Source organism: Phalacrocorax carbo, chromosome 17 (genome assembly GCF_963921805.1).
Source record: "Phalacrocorax carbo chromosome 17, bPhaCar2.1, whole genome shotgun sequence".
NCBI classification, from domain to species: Eukaryota; Metazoa; Chordata; class Aves; order Suliformes; family Phalacrocoracidae; genus Phalacrocorax; species Phalacrocorax carbo.
The window spans coordinates 1,627,889-1,649,960 of NC_087529.1; the positions used below are offsets into that span (position 1 = coordinate 1,627,889).

Consider the following 22,072-nt stretch of genomic DNA (forward strand, 5'->3'; position numbering starts at 1 on the left):
GCGGGGGCTGTGGGTGGCAGACCCCCGGCTGCCCACGCCTCAGAGGGGAGTCTAGGAGAGGGTGCAATCGAAGGGAGAGTGCTCGTGAAATGGGTGTTTAGATAGAAACTTGTGGAGTGTTTTGAGTGATGGGCAGTAGGGAAACTAGCTCTTCAGACCCACAGCAAGGTCTCTTGCCCACAGCACGAAGTATCTGAGCCCACCCTGGCACTAAGAGAAAAATACTTTGTAGAAGATATGCTGAAAGGGGGGTTGGAGCAACAAGTCTGGTCTGGAGCCCACAGGGTGCCGTTACCTCTGAGCGGAGCAATGGTCTGTGCTGCTGGTAAAGCATGACACGTTAAGACACAAACTTCCTGGGAAGAGATGTTCTTGGAGGCTGGAGTGACACCTGGGTGACTCCTGCCCTTGCAGTTGAACAGCACTAGTATAACCCGGGGACACCAGCTGCTACAGACCAACAAGAGCAGGCAGAGAGATCCTGACGGCCCAGGTCAGGGCAAACCCTGCAATTCCCAGGTCTGTTTCCCCAGATCCACAGCACGCTCAGGAAAAGCAGAACTACTGTGTCAGCTCCACGGGCAATCCCGCATCCTATCCCCGCAGGCAGTCACCAGAAGCTTGGTGCCAGAGACATTTTCAGGTGGCATCGATGGCATCCCACCAGCTAAAGCTGCCACAAACCCACACTCCAGTTCCTCCCCTGAAACCCCAAATCAGGCTGTAATCAGATAACCCTCCTGCCCTCACACCCAGCCACGCCACGCAGCCGGGCTGTGGTGTGGAGGTGGTCAGGCTGACTACGGCCAGAAATCACACGCAAAAGAAGCTACCATGGGGTCGCGGGCCCCGAGGTGGTCAGAGATGTGGCTCCTCTGTGCCACCAGCAGCCGCAGCCCTGAGGCTCCGCAGGAAATCATCCAGCACAACACCAGGTTGGGCAACAACAACCACAACACATTCCCCCTCCGCCTCCTCCCCTTGCAACCAGGCAAACATCCCTGTTAATGCCGGCATCAGTTAAACAGCTCCTGTCACCGCGTCGCCTCTCAGCTCTCGCCTGAGCAGCCGCCCTGTGAACCAGATCACGCCGCTAATCAGGGTTAGAAATGTCACCTTTCAGCTGTGCCATCGCCATTAAAGGTGCTGTGTGGGGGGAGAGGAGCGTGGGTAAAGCTGGCACCGCTACCTAAATAACTGCTTGTTAAACCACAGCTTAAGGTCAGGGCTTCAGGACCTTAAGCTCCCAGCGTTTGCAGCCAAGACTGACTCAGGGTAAGGCGTACCCTCACCGCATGCTGTACCACCGCCTGCTGTACCGACACACAGCCCGTGGAGCCACGCTGCAGTCACGGCAGGCAGCTGAGCCAGCCTAAAAACCCACCTTCTGGGAGCTTTCTCAAGCTGGATCTGTTTCTCAGTCACTTGTAGCCCCGCATCAGCTATGCCAGCAAAACTCTGAGGTACGTGCAACGCTGCACAGGGCTAGGAAGGAGCAGGCAGAGTATTTTAAAGCAGGAACATCATCAAACACTTTGCAGCCTGGACCAACAGCCTGGGTAATTTGCACTACCCCACACTTCACAGGCTGAATTTGCCTCGAAGATCTGTCTTTCCGCACCGGAAAAATAAGCAAGAGCCCTGCAAACCCCCTGCGGAGGTTAGGGCTCCTCACGCTAGACCGGCCGGTGGGACACGGGCTCTGACAGTCTTTTTTGCAGGCCGGGTTTTGAGCGGCATGTTAGTAAGCCTGCCTGACGCTAGCCGCTCTTAAGACCCTTTTTCCAGTTGGCTCAGACTTTTAACTACTGGAGCTGAAGTTTTCCATGCTGGGTGCCTGTCTCAGCCCAAATTCTTCCGGAAATCTTTAGCCAAAACGGTTCGGCTACTTGTGAGAATGAGGCTAGGAAACAAGATAGTGGCTTACCCTTGTTAGAAAAAACACTTACAACCTTTTCCTTGAGCTAATCTAGCAACTGCAAATCCTGGAAAGGGGATCAGAGATTTTGCTGCAGAATAACCTTTTTAACAGAGAGTTTTCCTGTCCTACTAGAAATCTGTCCACACTTGGCCAAGCTATAAACATCTGAAATACACCAGTTTTTCCATATTCAATAGGAATTCATTTCAGCAGCTAAAACCTTCTAAGATTTCACCTCCCTGAGCATGCTCCATCTTCCTACCTCCCTTAAATGTAACCGCCCTTACACCTAACCTGTGTTACACTCAGCAGAGCAACGGCCCTGCTCCCATCCAGTACACGGGGACCTCCGAAAAAATGTCCCTGTGCTAGTGACTGCTGCTTGCTGCGAGCTGGAGATTGGACCCAGACTCCTCCAACTGGTGCCCAGGCTATCTGTTCTGAAGCAAACTCCAAGAGCGAGAGGAAGGAGAGGGGATGGGATGGAAGAAATGGGAGCTGTTGAGCATCAGACGGCGAGAGCAGAGAAAAAGCCCCTGCGAACCAGGGACAGGCCATTTTTCTGAAGATCACGAAAACCCTCTGAGCTGTAGAAGAGTCCTGTTTCTTCGCATGTAGGAAAGAGGCTTTTTTTTCTTCTCCAGCTGGGCACTGGCGTGCACGAAGAGCGCTGTTTCTCTACCAGGAGGCAGTTTCCTTTGCAGAGAGCCTGGGGAGCAGGACGGGTCAGCCAGCACGGCTGCTGCAGCGCCCTCTGCGAGCATCTACCTGGGCTCTCAGCTGTGTCCACGCAGGGGCTGCGAGCTCTGCGGCGACCCAGCTGGCAGCAGGATCCGACCCAGGCTTTCTGTAGTCATAAATCTACCTGCTTCGCAGGGGAAAGAGTGCGTGAGGAGGGGGGAGACAGAGGCGGAGAGAATGGGGACTTTTGTAACGGGGAGAAATTTGTGTTTCTATGAGAACATTATATTCATGGAAAACATAAACCAACTGTCGTTAAAGTCGTCTGAGCTCAGGAAATGGAGCGGCCGGGAGAAGGCTGCCATGTGGCCGGATGTTATGTATTTCTAATTAGTGCTATACATCTTTCAGCAGCGAGTGTCCTTTTGCTGGGAAACACAACGCGCTGCCCTTGTTATTGTAACTGTCAGAGAGTGCTTAAACAGATAATCTCCAGGAAAAGTGATAAACACATCCCCTCTCCCACTAGGGTGTGCAGAACAGCAATGCCAAACCTCTATTAGGGCAACGCAACCAGCCACAGGAAATGGGAATGGGAAAAGAGCAGGCGATGCAAGGGACAGCCACCTCCGAGGAGGGGGATTTGCTGGAGGAAGCTTCTTGCAGCCGCTCAAGTGCCATGTGCCGAAGGAAATCCTGCGAGGGACAATCAGGGCAGAGTGAGCACAGGCCACGTGGCCTCGGCCAGCGGGGGTGCTCGCGGGGATGGGGCGGGGGGCTGGAAGTGAGGGCTCCCAGCTGCTCTGCTCCGAGCATGCTCTTGGCAGCGGTGGAGGTGAGCCACAGCAACCCCCGAGCTCACAAGCAAGCAGCAGACATGCTCCTCCATCCACCCCAGCTAACACAACACAAGGAGTGCCGAATCTTTTGCAGTTAAAACAACACCAGCCAACAAGCGTTAGAGTCTCAAAGGAGACCAGATTCCTTTGATCCAGGCAACCGGACTGCTCTAGCCAAGGGTCGGGAGGACTCCAGCGAGAGAGTTTCCACGCTGGCCTCCCCGTCCTAACCTGAGCCGCGGCTCCAGGCAGCGGGCGGCCCTAGCGCAGGCAGAGAGAGCAGCAGGGATGCGCTTTGCTCCCGGGGAACGACAGCTGAACCCACCTTCCCCGGTGACACGGTAAAGGACCGTACGCGAAGGCAATCACACGAACGAACGGGTCTCCGGACACAGTCCCGAGGATGACATAACGGGCTGGCCAGGGGACACTGGAGGTGGAGGAGCGCAGCGAGCGCGGGCTGCGGGCACGCCGTGCCTAAGGCACCCGCCTGACGTGTCAGCAGCTCGGCGGCACAGACGACTGATTCACCAGCCGGCTGCTGCCCTGCGGGGAAGAAGACAGAGGCTGGTCACCTCGAGGCTGACAGCACCTGAAGGCAATTGGTTTGCTCTCTTATCGCTCAGACATAAGAGTGTTTTCCCCGTGAGTCACCCTCCACCAGACAAGCGTTGGCAGGGCTGCGGGGCAGCCCACCGGGATGGGGCTGTCTGCAGGAAGCGGGTAAGGAGAGCCGCGCTGCCGGTCCAGGCAGCTGGTCCCGCCGCCGCCTGCCTGCGGCGGAGACCGCGCACAACCGACGGGAATATAAAGCAGCAAAGCGAGGGGAATGCTCACAGCTGCGGGGCATTTCCCTGACACCCCCTCGCAGAGGACCTGTGAGTCATGGGCACTCCTGGCTCTCCGCTGGGAACCAGCGAGTCACACACACACTCATCTGCCCCTGAAAAAGCCTGGGAACCTGGAGGCACTCACTCAGCCCTGGCTGATACCCTGCAAAGAGCCTGGGAATGACGGGCAGCTTTCCCGGAAGGGTGCTCCCTGACTCTGAATTTGCAGGCAGCAAACACGATGGCAGGCCCAGCTCTCCCGGCAGAGCCCCGCAGCCGATCCGAATGCCACCACCTCCCAAAGCGACCTTCGGATTGCAGGAATAACCTGGATGCCCCCAGTCCACCTCCCCGTAGAGAGGAGAGGCAGGAAGGCCCCGGGGGTGGGAGGGTGTCCTGGCCGCAGCGCCCCGACACGCAGCAGCACAGGGGAACTCGCTGCACGTGTTCCAAAGCAGCCGGGGCCGCCCGGGAGCCCGTGGCTCCCTCTGCTCCGTGCTGAAACCCCGTCCTGTCCGAGGGAGGGAGGCCTAGGAGGTGAGGAATGCCGGGGGCCTGGGGAGGATGGAGCAGCTCTCCCTGTGGAAGCCATTAGATATTCAACACTTCATTTGTTTCCAGCCGTTCTGGACTGCAGCGCTGGGCTCTAGGACAGGAGGCTCTTCTCTGACGTAACCAGGAAGCAGCTGCAAAATTAAGGAATCCCTCATGACATCATAAAAAGGGTCGATGGTTTACAGGGGAAGGTATAAAAATTAATGACATATTCCCACCCGAAGCAGCAAGCCTGCCCGAGAGCCACAAGGGAAGCCGTGCTCTGCCCGACACGCAGGGGCTACCTGCCCAGGCCAGCTCTGCGCCACCAGCTCCCTCCGGCTGCTCCAGGAGCTTGCCTCCGGCCCTGACCCTCCCAGAGCCCAGGATCCAGGCGCAGGACTAGATCCTTGCCACCTGGGGCGTGATAACCAGCTCAGTATATCCTTCCTGACCCCGACAAACAGAGCTTTAGGCTGGGCAAGGGAATGACTTTAGAGACGGATTTCTTGGGTACTCGGGACTGGTCAGGAGTCACCGACAAGGAACATAATTTTGAAGTGACTCAGAGAGAGGCGGTTATTCATTTCCACGGGGAAAGCAGACACGTGCACAGCGTGCCCCCAACACCCCCATTTCTGCAGCCGTGAAAGACCAAAGGGTCCTGCAAGAGGAGGCCAGGGCGGTGGCACGCTGTCCCCCTCCACCGTGCAACTCAGGCTAGGACAGAAAGAATGACATTAGCCTTGAGGACAAGCGCAGAGCCATTTCCACTTGAAAAGGGAAAAGGATAGTGGTTTAAAATTAACTGCAGCCTTTTCCAGGAAATATCAGTGGAAAGAAGCAGCCATTTTTAGAACTGTTATTCTGAGAAATTTCCTGAAAAGACCCATCAGTCAAAACACAGATTGAAGCCATTTCCACTTGCACTAAGCAGCACTCGGAGCTCTCCCTCCGCGCTTGGGGTGCCTGACCCAGCTGGCAGGGCCAGGATCCTGCTCTGGACCCCTGGCCCCAGCGAGGTTGCAGGAGTCAGTTTTGGATGTGCAACACCCCACGCAGTGTCAGAAACACTTCTCTTGCTCAGAGAGCCACATGCATCCCAGCTTTCACCAGTGACATTTGCACCGAGACACTCCAGTCCCAGGCAGACAGACCAGCAAAGGCACCTACAGTCTCGCCCACACTGGCAAAGCCTGGAGAATTGCCAGAGAAGCTGTTATTTCTCAGCACTGCCTTCACCAGAGCTGCTCCAAGCGGCTGATGCTACGACTTACGACAAAGGCACAGCAAAACCTTCGCTAGCCTCAAGGCTCTGATCCTCCGAGCTACTGATTCTGCTGCCAACAACCGACAGCAACACGAGTCTGACCTGTCTGGCAGCTAAAAGGCTGGCAAACCCAAACGTACGTAACTCCTGGCTAACTCATAAGAAAGTATGTCCCTCCAAGCTGGCACGACAGCTCATCAGCATGTACGAAGCTCCAGACTGGCTTGGCACCAGCTGCCTCTTGCCGTGGAGGGAATATTTGCTATAGGATGCACAGGTAGGATGGGACTGAAGTGGCTGCAAGGGCAAAAGGGACCACAGGCGAGCAGGGCTCGCGATGTGCAGAGGGCATCCAGACGGAACCGGGAACGCTGCACCAAAGGAAGAACAAACGTGGATGACGGAAACGTAAAGAGGTGTTAGGGGCACCGCAGTGAGCAGGACGATGCAGCCCGATACAAGAAAACCCCTGACGGCCTATCCTTTGTCTGCGCTGACCTGTCGGCCCTTCTTGAAGAAGCCTCAGCCCGAACGGGCCAGCGAGGAAAGCAGGCTCCTCCTCAGCGCACGTGCTCGGGGGAGCGCGCTGCCATGGGAGCCTGGCTCGGCGCTACGCAGCAGGCATGGCAAGCTGCTACTAGCATCCCACCCAGGAGCTGCGTGCGCCCAACCATAATTGTGTCAGATGTTATTTACAACGGGGGAGGAGGTGCGAACAGGGCTTCCCAAGAGATTTACTCCAGCCCCAAGTGAAGTTTTACCAGGACCATCGCAGCAAATAAAAGGCAGCCTTTTCCACCCCTCTCCTCCCCGTGCTGGAGGTGGGCATGTCTTTGGCAGCAAATGCAAACAGACAGCCTGGAACATGCCTCCTCTGGTGTGAACCTCGGTGAGCGCTTCAAGCCTGGAGTAAAAGTTAATGAGAGAAAGCGCCTGCAGACAGGCACATTCGGAGAAAGCAGCCTTTGATGGGGCAGGAACAGCAAAGTGCGGAGCTTCCGTTTCAACACATTCACTCGTTTGCTGCTCTTCTTTTTACAGCTTCCTGAGGGACCAGAGCGCCAGTGTGTCAGTTTGCAAAGCAAATGCCAAAACGTAAAGCGAAACCCATGCCCCCCCACCCCGACTCCAGGGAGGCAGCAAATCCCAGGGTCCTCATCGGATGCCTGGAGGCCTGAGCTGCCTCCTCGCCTCCTGCTCCAGCCCCTGGCCCCCTCCGGCGCCTGCTCAGTCCCTCCAGCCTCCCCAGCCGAAGCCAGTGGCACCCCCAGCACCAGGACACCCCTCCGCGAGGGGCACAGCCCAGCCGCTGTGCCTACGGCAAAGCTTACCTAACACTTTCCATTATAAGACCCTGGTTTAAGCTCCTAACAACTTTGCCAAACTTTAACCATTTAGGCTGCAGTCCTTCGTGCCAAAAGCTTTCTTCGAGCTAAATTTATTGGGAAAATTTCATCTACAAAGGTTCAGCCATTTGCCAGAATGAGGTTAGGGAAAATATATTGTTCTTCGCAAGTTAAAAATTCTTTGACCATTTCAGCGAAATCCCTAGCACCTTCACACTCCGGAGCGGGAGCCAGAAGTCTGGCAGGGGACGGTGGCGCGGTCTGGGCGTGCCTTCTGCCCACTCCGTCCACCCCTGCTTTGCCGAGGTGGGGGCCCGTGGCAATCTGAGTGCTCACCATCAGACAGCTCTCACGCGCCGCCGCAACCAAAGCCGCAGCTGGTTCATCTGCGCGGACGAGGGAGGAGGAAACCAAACCAGGCAAGACGTCGGAGAGGGAAAGGCGGGTCGGAAAGGGGGCGAAGGCAGCACAGCTCGGTGCCAGCGCAGAGCGCGGCTGCAGCCCGTTCGCCAGGGCCCCTCGCGCTTTGCTGGCACCGTCAGCGGCTGCGCGGCCCCGCGCCTGGTGCGCACGGAGGGTAGCAGCCCCGCGCCGGCGTTCCCGCTGTGGCAGAGGCTCGTGCGGTGAATCTAGATTCACGTGCCAGCTGAGGAGCCCAGACGCGGTCAGTCGGGGTCCACAGGGGAGCTCGCTTTTCTGAAAACGTTGGGAATTACGCATATAAAACCATTACACGGATGAGCACTCCAAGGTCAGGAGCACCAGTGTGAGAGTCGTCTATGCAGCTTCGAGTTAACTCCACCATGCAACAGAAGGCAGTCCTAATGACACATCACTTTTTCCCTCCTCAAGCTGCCATTTTCAGTTGACACAGAAGGTGAACGGCCAGTAGAGACCCTCCTGCAGAACCGCTTTCTGATGTGCTGAAATGTGCACGTGTTCAGCAAGGCTGAGGGCTGCAGGACTCGGTGATGTTTTGGGGATTAAGATGGCTTAGCGCTACACTGGAGAACTGGATTCTGTCTTTGCCTTGGTCCTGAACTTCCAGGGTGATCCAGAAGTCACCTTAACAGTCTCAACGCGCGCGGTCAGTGTTTGCGTGTCCCTCGCTTGCTGGCTGGCCACGGGGACGCAGCGGGGATGGAATCTGCAGACGCTGGGCAGCGCTGCTTTGAATGGGAACAAACGCAGCTCCCGAGGGACTGTGGGTTTAGGAGAACTCTCTCACCTGCACCTCAAGGTGAGCAGTCGAGAAACTAGAAAACCCGTTATTTCCCTCAAGCTCCGTGCCCCGTCTGTCCGCATCAGCGATGCCACGCGCAAAGGCATCCGAACCCGAGATGCTTTAAGACAGAAGCCAGTGAGTTTATGCCATCCAATCGTGTGGACCTGAAGCTTTAGCTCTTCCTACGCTCCGTGTGGCACCGAGCGTGATGATAACACTTAATCAGCGACTTCTCTGGAAAACTCCCATGTGAAGGGAAAGGAATTTTACACGCAAAAGGGCAACAGGAAAATCGAGGCCAGGACCTCTTTGCCACGTCATCATCTCGTCTATCACAGGAGGCCTTATCTGCATTACACCACACCCCAAGCGCGTGGGAAGCGCTGCCGAGCGCGGGCTTCGAGGCTCGCTCTGTTTGGAACCAAACCCTCACGATGGTCCTCGCGAGGATACGGCCAAATTCACGCCCCTGACCTCTCGGGGTGGATGGGGGCCGCCGTCGTCTGCGGAAATTCGGAATAAAAATCAGCTCTGAGCGGTGCCACGCAAAGGGAGGTTCTCAGGTGTCAAGTGAGCAATTCCCTGCTGGAAGGGCTGAGACCACAGGCACAAACCCACAGCACGCAGAGAAACCATTCCAGGAACTTTAACATCCGAGCCCCCATATTAGAAAATATGATCTCAGTGCTCCAACAACTTACATGTCCCAAAACCCCGTGCAGACTGCAGCAGGCGCACACTCACACCGGCTACGGAGCCCCCCCGCCACAGGACTCAGTAACTAAAAAGCCTTAACCTTCTACATTCATTAACAAGCGTAAGACATAACGGTTTTATGCCAAATTCCTCTTTTCCCCTGTGATTTCAGATAGGATTGGCACGGCCGCGAGGTTCCCCGCAGCTACCGTTGCCGCACCATCCGCAGCAGGGCCGTCTGCAGGGAAAAGCTGCACCCGAGGGTGGGGGGCTCAGCCCCGGGGTGCCCCAGCACCCCTTCCAATTGCCGCTACGTCTCCTGCTGGGAGGGCGCGAGGGAGCCGCGGGCTCCCATACGGCCAGCGCCGCTACGTTTCCTGCAGAGATTTGAAAACCTGTTGCAGTTCCAAAGCGAGCTTCGATTTCACTGTGACCAGCAGCTCAGAGACTCATAGTTACTATACAGCCGAATAAAATATTTTTTCATAAATTTAACGCCAGCATGTCTGTGTTTGGAAACTTTGAAAATCCATGTTGTATGGTTTACTGCACTGGAAAAGGTGCCAACAGAGTTTCAAAGGAAGGGAAGTGTATAACTGTTTCCTTTCAAATGCATTTTCCAATGGGATCCATTGAGGGAAAAGGCTGGAACTAACTAAAACATTATTAAAAACTGTTATGAAAAGAGACAGAGAGATGGAAAAAGATAGACAAAAACTCCAATACACAGCTGAAAGGGAGGGAGGGAGACAGGCAGCAAGAAAGGGGATACGGGCAGAAAGACACTTTGGGTGGGGAAAATGGGGCGAGACGGGGAGTTTTAACTGGCAGTCACCCTTCGTGGTTTCATATTGTTGCAGATCAATTGATCAGGATTTCAAGTGCTGCTGGCCCGGTGGCACGAGGCGAACCACAGAGTTGGCTGCAACCGCAGCCCTTGCGAACTGCTGACCTTCAGTTTTAAAACCAAAAATATTCTTTGGGAAACAGTTACACCAGGTTCCAGCCGGGGCTGCCAAGCAAAAAACAAGCACTACTAACCTAAAGCAACACTCCCCCCCCCACCACATCCCTTACACCAAAGCAACAACCAGGACTAGTAACCTGAAGTAACTCCCTGGTCTGATTCAACCAGCAGTAACCGAGCGTGACATGTGTGCAGGGGCTTGGCTCATCCTCACTCCCTGAGTGGAGCGGTTAATGCTCCAATCGCTGACACCAGCCGTCGCGATGAGCGCGCAGGACGCAGGCATCGGCCGTCAGGCCGCTCCCGCGCCGACGGGCTGGCCACCTTCAAGCTGTTCTAATGAAGTCTATAAATACCAAAGCGATCGGGTCTGTATAGCGCGGTCACAGCCCGGGTCCAAAACCACCGCTGCAGCTCCAGGCAGAGCCCTGGGTTTGCCGCCCTGCGAGCGAAGGGGGAACCAAAAGGGGCTGAAAACGTACGTTTTGTCAAATACTTCAGTGCCCTGGACATCAGGAGGCTGCCGGGGGTTGGGGCCCGACCGGGGACGGAGCCGGATCTCTGCTGCTCTGCCAGGCTTCAAAGAGCCAGGCTGGGGGTGGGCAGAGCTCGGCGCGCGCCTGCAGAGCTCCGGGCCTGTGGTTCTGCGGGGTGTAGTAACCGTGGGCTGTAGCACACATGTCGAGGGATGAGGGGAAAAAAATAAACAGACAGACAAAAGAATGAGGATGCTCTGCCAATTCCAATTGTGCAGCTTTTATTTTAAACGCTTATCAAGCTGAGAAAGAGCAGAGTTCTTGGAAAACAAGGTTTCCTTTCTTCCCATGCCAGTGTCAAACACCCTCAAGGACGGGTACAGCACAGGCGCTCGCTGCCGGCCGCCCTCTCCCCAGCAGCCGCCGACCCGTCCCGTCCCACCCGCCTCGGGAAGGGTTTGCAAGTAACAGCCCTGGAGTTTCTGGTAAAAAGATCTCTGTGATGATTTTTTTTTTCCTTTTTTTTTTTTTTTTATTAATCTCCAATCTGGCTGGGTTCAAATTATGGCCAATTACCCACCAACACTTCTCGCTAATAAAATAAATTTTTACGGGCCCTAATTACTGCTTTCGCTGAACTGCTCTACAGGAAGCTGAAAGGCTGCGGCTCTCCAGACGGCAGCAGACAGTAAAGCGAGGCACCCGCGAGTAAAGCGGCGAGTGACTCAGAGGAGACAAGCCGCCGGAGGGGCGGGCGGAGGGGGAGCGCTCGCGCCTGGCTGGAGCGTGAGACGCATCAGTTCATAAAACGCTGCGTGCCGTGCGCATGGCGCTGCGGGGCCGGCCGTCAGGTCCCCCGTCACTCGCAGCACCCGCTACCTGTGACGCAAGGCTGCTCCCGGGGCCCGGAGCGACGGCCGCAGCGCTCCGACGGGTATCTGCGGATGCGAACCGGCGACCAAATTATATTTGGAAACAGGCTGCATCAATGGCGCGTGGCGGAGAGACGGAGGCGCCTCCCATCGCGGCTCCGGGGACTGGTCCTCGGAGCCGGGGTCCCCCCGCGTTGGCTGCGGGGGACTGGGGGGGAGGCGGCTCCTCCGCCCAGCTCCCCCCTTCGGTTCTCTCCGTTACAAACTCAGTTAATTGAAGGAGACAGAAATAGCAAAAAGGTAGAAAACTCCTCTGAAAATGTGAAGTATCCAGCCTGCTCCCAGCTACACGCACGCTCCCGCTCGCCAGCACAGCGCGGCCCCGAAGGGCTCCCCGAGCATGAAAAATGAGCAGGAACCCACCGGCGACCGCAACCCGCGGCCAGGCCCTCCCGGCCCGCGAGCTCGCCCGCGACCCCCCGCTCCGCACGGCGGCCGGGAGAGCGGAGCCGCTGCTCTCGGCCCGGCGCGCGCCGGCGGCCGGGAACACCCTCCGCGGCCAAACCGGCGGCCCGCGGCGCGCTGCCGGCCCGCGCGAGCCCGGGCTGCTGGAACCTTTCAAAGCGGGGCTGCCACGCAGGTATCCAGGCTCAGCTGGGGAAAATGCAGCTCTGCGAGACCGATTTGTGTTTTTTTTCCCTTTCTTAACCAGGATTACTTTAATTTTCGAGGCCTAATGGAGTCCGGCTGCAAGGGGGAGGCAACGCTGCAGCAGTACAAAGGCAGAGCTTTACACACTGGTGCAAACTTGTACGACATTCAGCGCGCGCACACACACACAAAGCCCTATAAAAAGGATGCACTGCAGCGGGATATTTTTAGTCTTGACAATACGGCACTAAAAATACGACTTTGCTAATACATCACTAGAGAAATATTCCCAGTGTCCATTCAGGAACGGTTTAAAACATTTATTTTTGTTTCCTTTTGCAATGGTCAGAGAGGAGGGAGAAAATAGAAACTCATTGATAAGAGGAAACGAGAGAGACATGAAAAATTGAAAACTACCTAAAAGCTCATGGAGAGGTTTATTTTATTAGTTCTTAATAAATATCTTGCAGATTTCCTCAGGAAATACACCAGATCACATGTAAAATAGTTTGGTACTGATGTCAACTGTGTCAGCATATGAAATCTATTAGGGTGAAGCCACAGCAGGGTGATCAGCGTGCTGAAAAACTGCACGGCACCGAGGCGAGGGGGGGCGGGGGGAATCTCACGGCCCTTCCAAATTCTTCGAGAGGTAAAAAAGTCAGCCAAGACGCAGAGAGAGAGAAAAAAAGATCCCACATCCTGCTTCGCGCTGCCAGCAATGTGAAGTGCCCAGAGATTAATTCTATGTCTGGCCTGGAAATGTGACTTTAAAGCATTGGAGGGAGCGGGGAGGAGGAGGAGGAGAAAGGAACGAGAAGGCCAGGCGAACCGGGACTGGCACCATGCCACCGACCCCCCCCACCCCCTCCCGCCTCCCCTTCCCAAGCCGTGTTTCAACGTCGACAGCAGTAAACCCCAACAGACGGCAGCTCCCGGGGCTGCCAGGGCCTCGCACCAGCTGGGGCGCGTCTCCCGCTCCCCGCGCAGATGGGCCCGAGAGCATCACTTCCGCTTCGACTGCTTTTAAAGGCGCACGAGCCCATGTGGCGGCGTTTTGCCGCTCCCCGCCACGGCCCCGCGCGCGGTTGGGGCCCCCCGGGCGGGACGAGCCCCGCTCCCAGCGGCAGGCATGAGGTCTTGTCAGACCTTGGCTCCCCGGGCCCCGCTCTGAAGGGTTTATGCTGTTCCCAACCCGCCTTTGGCAGCCAGCGCCTCCTCCTCCATCTCCGTGCCATTACCCGGAGAGCAGGCGCTGCTTACGCAAGACTCCCCTGCTCCGCTCCTGGGCGCGGCGGAGAAGCACCGGGAGTTCACCGAGGCAGGGTCAGGGGACCGCGTGCTCCCGGGTGGGATGGGAGAAGGGGGAGAGCAGAAACGAACGCCAGAGGCGAAGCTGTCCCTACAGGGCATCTGCCTCCCACCCCACGGCAACGCGCTCCTGTCTGCCTCTCGTCCCGCCCCGCAGGATGGGGGTCCCGAGGGCACACGCTGGAGACCTGCGTCAACCTCAGGGACAGGCAGATCGCTCGTGTCCTCTCCGTGGCACCTACAAGCCAGCCCTATGGTCACGTTAACCGCAGCCAGCACAAACCACATCAACCAGCGCTAAAAGTAACCCTTCAGGCAGAGAAGGGCCACGTACCTTCAGCGCCATCACCCAGCCAGGGTTAAACTGCCCCGGTCCATACTGGCTGCAAAGCTGGGCTCAGCATCACATTAGGCAGGGTGACTCCTGAAGGTGAGGCTCAACAAGTCCTCCTGCCCATCGACTCGCACGGGCAGAGCCAGCACCACACTCCAAGACCCCGCTGCGCGGTTCCTGGCAGACCCTAACCAGGGAAAATAAAAGTTCTCCATAGGTAAACCCACCTCCTAGCTGCAGATGCACTTGAGAGTAGAAACACAGCCTCGGCTACGCTGCCATTCCTGATCTCGACATTAAAGCAAGACGAGACCCCAACAAGCCCCCAAGGGTGCGTGTTCCCGCTGAAGCCCCCCCAGCACCCAATTCCCCCACGGGGCCGCAGCCTGCGAGCAGACAGAGGCAGGACGGAGCTGGCGGGGGACGAGCCCACGGGCAGCCCCCGGGGGAGGAAGGTACCCTCACCGAGCTGGCAGGCTGCGCCCGAACCTGCGCAGGGCATGGGGCAGGCAGCCCTCCCTGCCTACACCTGGCAGGCTATAAAACAGCCCCGCAAGCTCAATCAAGAGTTTTACAACTTCACAAAGCACCATAATTAGCCTAATTATACAATGTTCTCTCAGAGAATTAAACAGAAATACAGTAATTGACTTGGTGCTGCTTAGAAGCAGGAGGAAATCAAAGGCGCAATGCACATTAAAGAGTCAGAAACATCTCTTTAAAAGCGAGAGGATTTCCTGGCACAGTACAAACATCTAAAGCTTCACCAAAGCCGCTGCACCTGGTGCGGCCCCGCTCCGGCTCCCTGGCACCCCTCTTTCTCCACTGCCAAAGCAGGGGTGAGGCAGAGCCCCGGGAGAGCTGCCTCAGGCACCTCCTTTCTCATTTTACAGCAGGACGGACGGACACCGCGTGCCAGTGCTCCATTTCCTGCCTTTCGTTTTATACAGCGACGCTTGCTTCTTTGTCGAAAGAGTGGTTTTGTTTCAGCGTTCGCAGAGCTGGCCCGTGCCTTGGTGGCACCGCAGCATGAAAGCCCCTCCAGCCTGACCTCGCCTGTCACCGGCTCTGTCCTGACTTGCTGCTCGGGCTGCCAAAGCTTGGCTGTAAAGACGACTCGAGCTTTGTGATTACAAATCACTTCCCCTCTGTCTGTTGCCCTGAAATCAGATCTCGGTGTCACCCTGCGTTTGGTGGAACAGCGTCAAGGGTGGACATAAGGATGTGCTGTGTGACAGGCAGACCGGGCAGAAGCCCCCAGCGAGCTCATCCGACACTACTCGATGGGGACTTTGCCACATTTTGGCTGAAGGGCAGGACTGGAGAGTCTGACACACCAGCAAACGCTGGGTTTTGCTGGAAGCCTTTCCCTTCCCTGCCACAAAGCCCTGCTCGATCTTTTGCCTCCAAAGCCGATGTCTAGATTTCAGAAACCTGAACTGCAAGTGGAAATTCCCTGCAGCGTGTTGATTATTGCATCTCCTGCTGGCACTTGTGGCAAGGGGAAAAAAAAAGTCACATGGCTTTCTGGACACACGTTTCGCTGAGGAGTCTTGCATCAGAGGGCAGAAGCCAGCAGCCAGGAAAATAACTCCAATTGCGGTAAATAAATCCCCAAATATATGACAATCTGCCTTTTAAACAGGAAACAGAGGGGAATAAGCAAAGGAAGACTTTGGTCTAAACATTGCTGCCACCAGCCTCAAGAGCCCAAGCGCGAGACTCCGAAGACGTGTCTGGGCCAGAAGTTTTCTACCTGAACTTTGCTGATGTGTCTCAAGTCCGAGACAGCTTCCTTCCCTGAAAGGAAAGGCGCCGACTGTTCCCAGCAGCTGTGCCAACCTCCAACGCTCCCAACCGCTCAGAGGAGAGACTCTAGAGGGTCAGCTGCCACCTCCGGACACGTACGTGTCCCTCAGGAGGCTCAGCGTGAGCACGCGGCTCAGCACAGGAAGCCGTGTGGCTCCCGAGATGAGCAATGCAGGTATCGCCCCCCCCGCGCCACTTCAGCCCTTGGTGCTGCTCACACGGCCGAGGTCCGGGCTGAGCCTGGACTCTGCGAGCAGCAGACGTCGCTTGACAACGGGTTAAGGATAAAAGCCCTTTGCCAGGCGGTGACATCTCGGCACCTGCTTGCTCCAGAGAGCCTCCGTGCAGGCCAGGCAGCACGGGGAAGGATGGACACCAGTCCCAGCCAGCCTCCCTCTGCGTTTCCTCTCCTGATCACAACTCGAACCCAAAGCAAATAAGTGCAGCAATGCAAATGGCGGAGAAGGAGGAATTTAACGTCCAGTTCCTCCAAACGTAAGGCCTTGGGAAGCGTTACATCTTGACAGTACCTCACTAAAGACAGCACTACCCAGCCTCACAGGGAAAGGCACACACGCTGGTGATCTCAGCGCAGACGCTCCAGTCCACCCCTGCTACAACGGGAGCCCCAGCACCCCTGAGAAACCCAGTTAGGAAAGCGCTCAACTCCATCCTCCTTGCATCAAGTGGGCTGCGTTTGCGTTACAAAACCGAGCCCCCAGGGACCCCAGGCTCTGCTCCCAAGAGCGCACACAACTGCAGATGCTCAGCCTCCCCGAGACACCGCCCTGAAGCAGGACATCTTCATTGATCTCCCAGTTGTTGTGCCCAAAGTTGCCATGGCCCACGGAGCCACCTGCCTGGGCTCTGGTGAAGCACGTATTTACTGCGCAAGGAGGGGAATTAGGAGAAAAGGACTCAGTTCTGCAACCCAGGCAGGGGAAGATCAAGTTGCTGCTTCTCCTATCTACAGCCTGAGGTTTATTTAGCTTTGTTGTGTGCCTAATTTTAAAACTCCACCAAACCAAGGCAGCCATCAACAGCACTGCTTTATTTTTAATCTCCTCAAATGCACCGGACTCCCTCGTGTTTGACTCCCAGCACCTTTTGTCTGCTCCAATGTGCAAGATGTGGTTAGCCCCTCATGAGAAGCCATTGAGATGTGGCTGCAGCAGAAGAGCAGTACCTGCTTCCGCTGTGTCTTTTTCTGATGCTGCAGTTAGCTCTTTGAGCAAAGCTGGGTATGAGCGTCAGAAACCAAACAAGAACCGTGGAGATGGCCAGAGCTGAGGTTCTGCTGAGGGCAGACACCACCAGCCTCTGCAACGTCTCTGGGGATATTTTAAGGTTTCATGCTTTAGCTTGCAAGCCAGAGCAGCTGTGGTCAGCAAAGTGAAACAGGCTCCGTCCAGCACAAACTTGCGCGCAGTGGCAGGACGGCAGCGGGGCAAGCTGCTGGTTACAAAAGCACAAGCTGAATTCAGGGGGTCCTTTGGGTTTGATGCGTCCTCTCCAGCCAGGCTGGGGTGCTGCACACACGTGCAAAAGGGAGAGTCCTGTACCTTCTTAGACATCGCAGTTGATTCGCACCAACCTGTAGATCCTTTGTTGCGTCTATCAAGAAGAGCTGGGCAAGATCAACATCTCAGAAGCTGGCCTAGGTCTTCAAGGAGCAAGGAGGACCATGCGCACTAGCAAACCCTTGCAAAGGCTGTAGTTAATGGACGATCACTGCCCAAGAGCTGCTCTCTGCGAGCCAGGCAGAGTGTCTCTACACCCAGCAGGCCTATGCAGGGCTGACCTACTCCTCACCGCTCTGAGGGCACCGGCGTGGCAGCGCAAAGGGACAGATGCTGCTCTGAACCTGCGGCGGGGAGCGGGGCATGAGCCCTCCCTTTCTGCACGAGCCTTCGAGGTCTCTCAGCCAACGCTATCTCATGCAGAAAACCCGACCATGTTCTACTCGCAGAGACAGACCCAGGAGGGCGGCAAACCAAAGCCCAGCCTGACCCTGCCACACTGGCTGCCCCCTCAAACCCTCCTCACGTCCCACGCGAGCTTTGGCAGTGGGACTGCCGCTCACGTAGCAGGTCCTCCTCCTCCTCCTCTCCCACAGGCCTTGGCAGAGCAGACACCCTCCAGGCCAGTCACCCGGCCCTGCCATAACTTTCCTCTTGCGGAAACACAAGCCACTTTCCCAGTCCTTAGCTAAAGCCACACGCTTGGCCAGAACCTCTCCGTGCCTCTGTGCCCCGACTCTGCTCAGCCCCCGGGGATGCAACCTCATTCCCTACATGTGCTGAGGATGCACATATGGCAGCCCCCTCCCCTCTCCACTTCCACCTAAGCCCGACCTCCTAACAACCTCCACACAGCGCAGCGCGACCGGCCCGCGAGTGCCAGAAGGCATCCAGGTGTTGCAGCCTGATGCTTCACACCCGCAGCCAGGCAAATTTGCTGGGATTTCCGGGAAGTGTCTCTAGGGTGCCCCGTGCTGCTGCACCCCCACTTTGGTGCGCGCTTGTTTGGAATGCGGGGCCGTCGCGGGGGGAGAGGGGAAGTTATTCTGGTGGTGGCCTATGAATAACATCCAGTGATTTATAGGAAGTATAATCCAATAATACAGTAAAATAAAACAGTGTGTCTGAGATGGGTTTGATTCCAGGAATTATAAAACAAATTATTAAAGAGAGAGAGAGAGAGAGAAAGAAAAAAAGCCTCAGAGAGGCCAGATCGGAGTAAATTGGGCACAGATGGGCTGGGAGGGGGTTTCTCTCTCTCCCCTCACCGAGATGCCCCTGCCGCAAGCACGGCTTCAATTAGTCTTTTCAGAAACCAGAGTTTTATTTCCCCAAATTACAGAATTAAAAAAAAATTAAAATTCTTCGAGTGTTTGCGGTTGGGATAAAGGGATCCAAGCTCCTCTCTAAGCTGGTTGCGCAGATGGCTACCAAACTGTTAAATGGGCCACCCCACAAAGGTCCCGCCCCAGCTGCAGCCCAGGATGGCCCAAAATGTTGGTAGTCACCTACGTCCCGTGAGGAAAAGCCCCAGCAACGGCCTCTCTCTGCTGTTAGACTGCCTACCTCTCTCTGCCTCCCTCCCCGGGGTGGGTCCTCCTTGCCCCGTGGGTTTGAGGTCTACAGGAAGCTTTCTCACACCTTGAATGCTCCTGACGGGAGGCGGCCAGGAGGTCAGAGGGGCCTTGGTGGCTGCACGCCTCCGTAGACAATGGGGAGAGCGGCTCACTCGGAGGAACACGCCGTTTGATGCCGAACAGCGGGGGAAGCACTTCATGTGGGAATTCTTTGGCTTCTTCTGTCAGAGAAAACAACCGACCCAATCCATCTCCCAGGGATGCCCTGCTGCACAGGCAGCCGAGACCAGCTCCGGCGCGGCTGGTGCTGCCCCTGGGGGACAGCGCAGCTCAGCTGCCTGCGCCAGGGGCACGCCGGGGGGCTCCCGCCCGCGCCGGGGGGCTCCCACCCACGCCGGGGGCATGCTGGGGGGCTCCCACCCGTGCCGGGGGCATGCCGGCGGGCTCCTGCCTGCACCGGGGGGCTCCCACCCACGCTCACCCAAGCCCTGCCTTGGGCACATGGTGCAGGCTCTGGCTAGCCGGGGGCCGCAGGAGTGACCTGCGTGGGAGGAGGCTGTGAAATGCCACGTGCCACTCACAGCTGGCTGGCTCTGAAACCAGTTGAAACACCCCACCGCACCCCAAAAAGTCAGCCTGTCAGAAGAGCACGTGGTGGCCTCGCTCAGGTTGATTTATGACAGAGTGGCAGCTGCTAGGAGCCAGAGGTGCACCGGGGGACACATCACAACTGCCAGACAGGGGACCCACGCCAGGGCAAGGACACCCCGGAGGGACCGCAGCCAACCCACGCCACGGCAAAAGAAAACATGTAGAAAGCAAATAGCAGCAGATACAAACTGTTACGGACGAGTCCCCAATCTCCTGTGCTACCTGTTGCCTCGCTGAAGGAATTGGGACAGACCGAGCATAATCTGCAGCAAAAACGGGGGAAGCTGCGACCGAGATGGGGTAGGATAGGTGTTTGGTGTAGGCCTGAGGAGGAGGTATTATAAAAGCGTTTGATTGAGTTTCCTTTTTCTCAATACCTGAATCTGTGATTAAAAGTTTGTGTTCACGGGCATTAAGTTGTATAAAAATTCCCCACGTCAAAAACCGTTTTGCTGGCAACGCCGCCCCACAACTGCTAGCACCACTGGATCCCAGCACAAGGGATTCATTAGACACCAGACATGGGGCAAACAGACAAGTTTACAAGTTTCTCAGGAGTAGCTGGGGCTCCAGAGATCTGGAAATAAATAGCGGGGCAGGGAGGGAGCAGCTATCCCCAGGGAGAACTACCCCTGGACAGCAGGGAAGACAGCCTCTCAGACAGACCTCCCTCCCCGGCCCCAAGCCCGCAGATCTCCTCCCGCTACCGAGAGCTCGCGGCTGACGGTCAGACAGGCCCATGCGATGGGAAGGACACAGACACGCTCTGATCCCAGATTTGCAGAAGGATTTCAGTAGGAGGAGATCTCTGGAGGTCGTTCGGTCCAACGGCAAAGTTAGATCCAGCTCTACAGGGCTGACGCAGCCAAGCTCTGACTACGTCGAGCCCGGCTCGCCAGTAACGCTTCCTGGCACTTGGGATGCAGGCAGGGTGGGACTGCTCCCTGCGCCCTCCCGGCCTCCCACAGGCCCGCGGAGGCGGGTCGGCCCCCTCGCACCCTCTCCCGCCGCTGCCCATGCTACTGCAACCCAGGGAGGTGACTCATGTGCTGGGAAATGGAAACCCGCACCTTCCCGACAGCCGTTTCTGCCGTACGCTCCAGCCAGTCCTCTGCCCGCAGCAGCCCACATGCTGGGGAAGGAGCCAACACGCTCGCTGCGTGCTGGGCACTTCGTAATAACTCAGCAAACATTCTTGCTTGCCTTTTAAACTCCAGACCCTTTGCCTTTTTCTTTTTTTCCCCCTTCCTTCTGCACCCAGCTCTTCTCAATATCACAGTGTCGGCACCGAGCCCAACCTGGGCTGTGCCAGCGCTCAGCACACCGCTGCTCGGAGACCACCAGGGCATTTGTGCTGACAACGGGATTTGCTTTGCCAACAATATTCTCAGCTATAATTTTAGGGTCACCAGAGCAAGGAGCCCTCAGGGAAATCCCTGAAGGGCGCTAGGCGTCAGATGGCAGCCGCAGTGCCATCCGACCTGCAGGCGTTTCACGAACACCACCACCTGCTCTGCACACCGCCTGCTGTCCCCCAGCAGCAACGGCTTCGCTTTCTCCAGAGACCTGAAAGCTGGGAGCAGCTGGCAGCTACCCACACAGGAGGCAGAAAACTCCGAGAATACTTATTTTTCACGAGATAAAAAGTGCTCCCTTTCTGTCACTCACACACATCCACAACTCGGCTGCGGATGGAAGAGCAGAGTCCAGTGGTCTGAGAGCTGGGATCGCTTCCAGCTCTGCCACAGGGGCTCACCGTACAACCCAGATAAATCTCTTCCTCTCTTTACCACCAGCTCCCGTCTGCGGCACAGACACCACTATTAATATACCTACCGGGCGGGCGGCACAGAGGCATTTGCTCATAATCATAAAGTACTTTGCAGCTGAAAGATAAACACACCATCGCCGGTTGGCACCTAGCAGGCGGGAGGGCAAGGCTGCCTCGCCAGCAGGACTGACAGCTCCCCCAGGGCTTCCCCCAGGAGAGGAGGGTGCCTGTGAGCCCGGCTGGGCAGGAGGACGGCGCACGGGAGCTGCTTCCCGGCTCTCCGGCCGACGCCAGTGCGCTCCATCAGCTGACCTCGGCCACTAACCACCAGCCTGACAAGTGGCCAACTGGCTCACGAGGGAAATATCTTCCAGCAGCAGCTCTCGGGCTCAGCCTGACTGCCCACATGGTGGCTTTGAAATCCATCAGCTGGAGGCCTCCATCTTTGGGATCTAAATCCCAAGCCTTCGGCACGTGAAACGTTGCTTCCTCCCACCCAGGGAGCACAGCCCCATCCCTGCTCCCAAACACACAGCTCAGGCAGAAATGGGTACCTGTCGCCGTGCGCGTCGGGGGGTCAGAGGGAAAGACACGTCCCCTGGAAGCACCATTTCAAACTCGGACAGATTCTGGCTTGGTGGCAGCTCTGCTGACCAACCCATTAAACCCAACGAGGGCAGAGACCACATACAGCCTCCTGGGTGGATGGAGGAGGGGAAGGGAGGAGGATGAGTAATGCTAGATCCCTAGGTGTCTTAACATGGGGAAAAGCCTTCAGAGAGCCGCTGAAG

The 22,072-nt window shown here is 56.7% G+C and overlaps 1 protein-coding gene across 2 annotated transcripts in view; it reads right to left on the reverse strand.

Moving 5' to 3' along the window:
- Positions 1-22,072, reverse strand: part of SMG6 (SMG6 nonsense mediated mRNA decay factor) — a 115,818-nt gene that overhangs the window by 63,514 nt on the left and 30,232 nt on the right. The window lies entirely within an intron of this gene.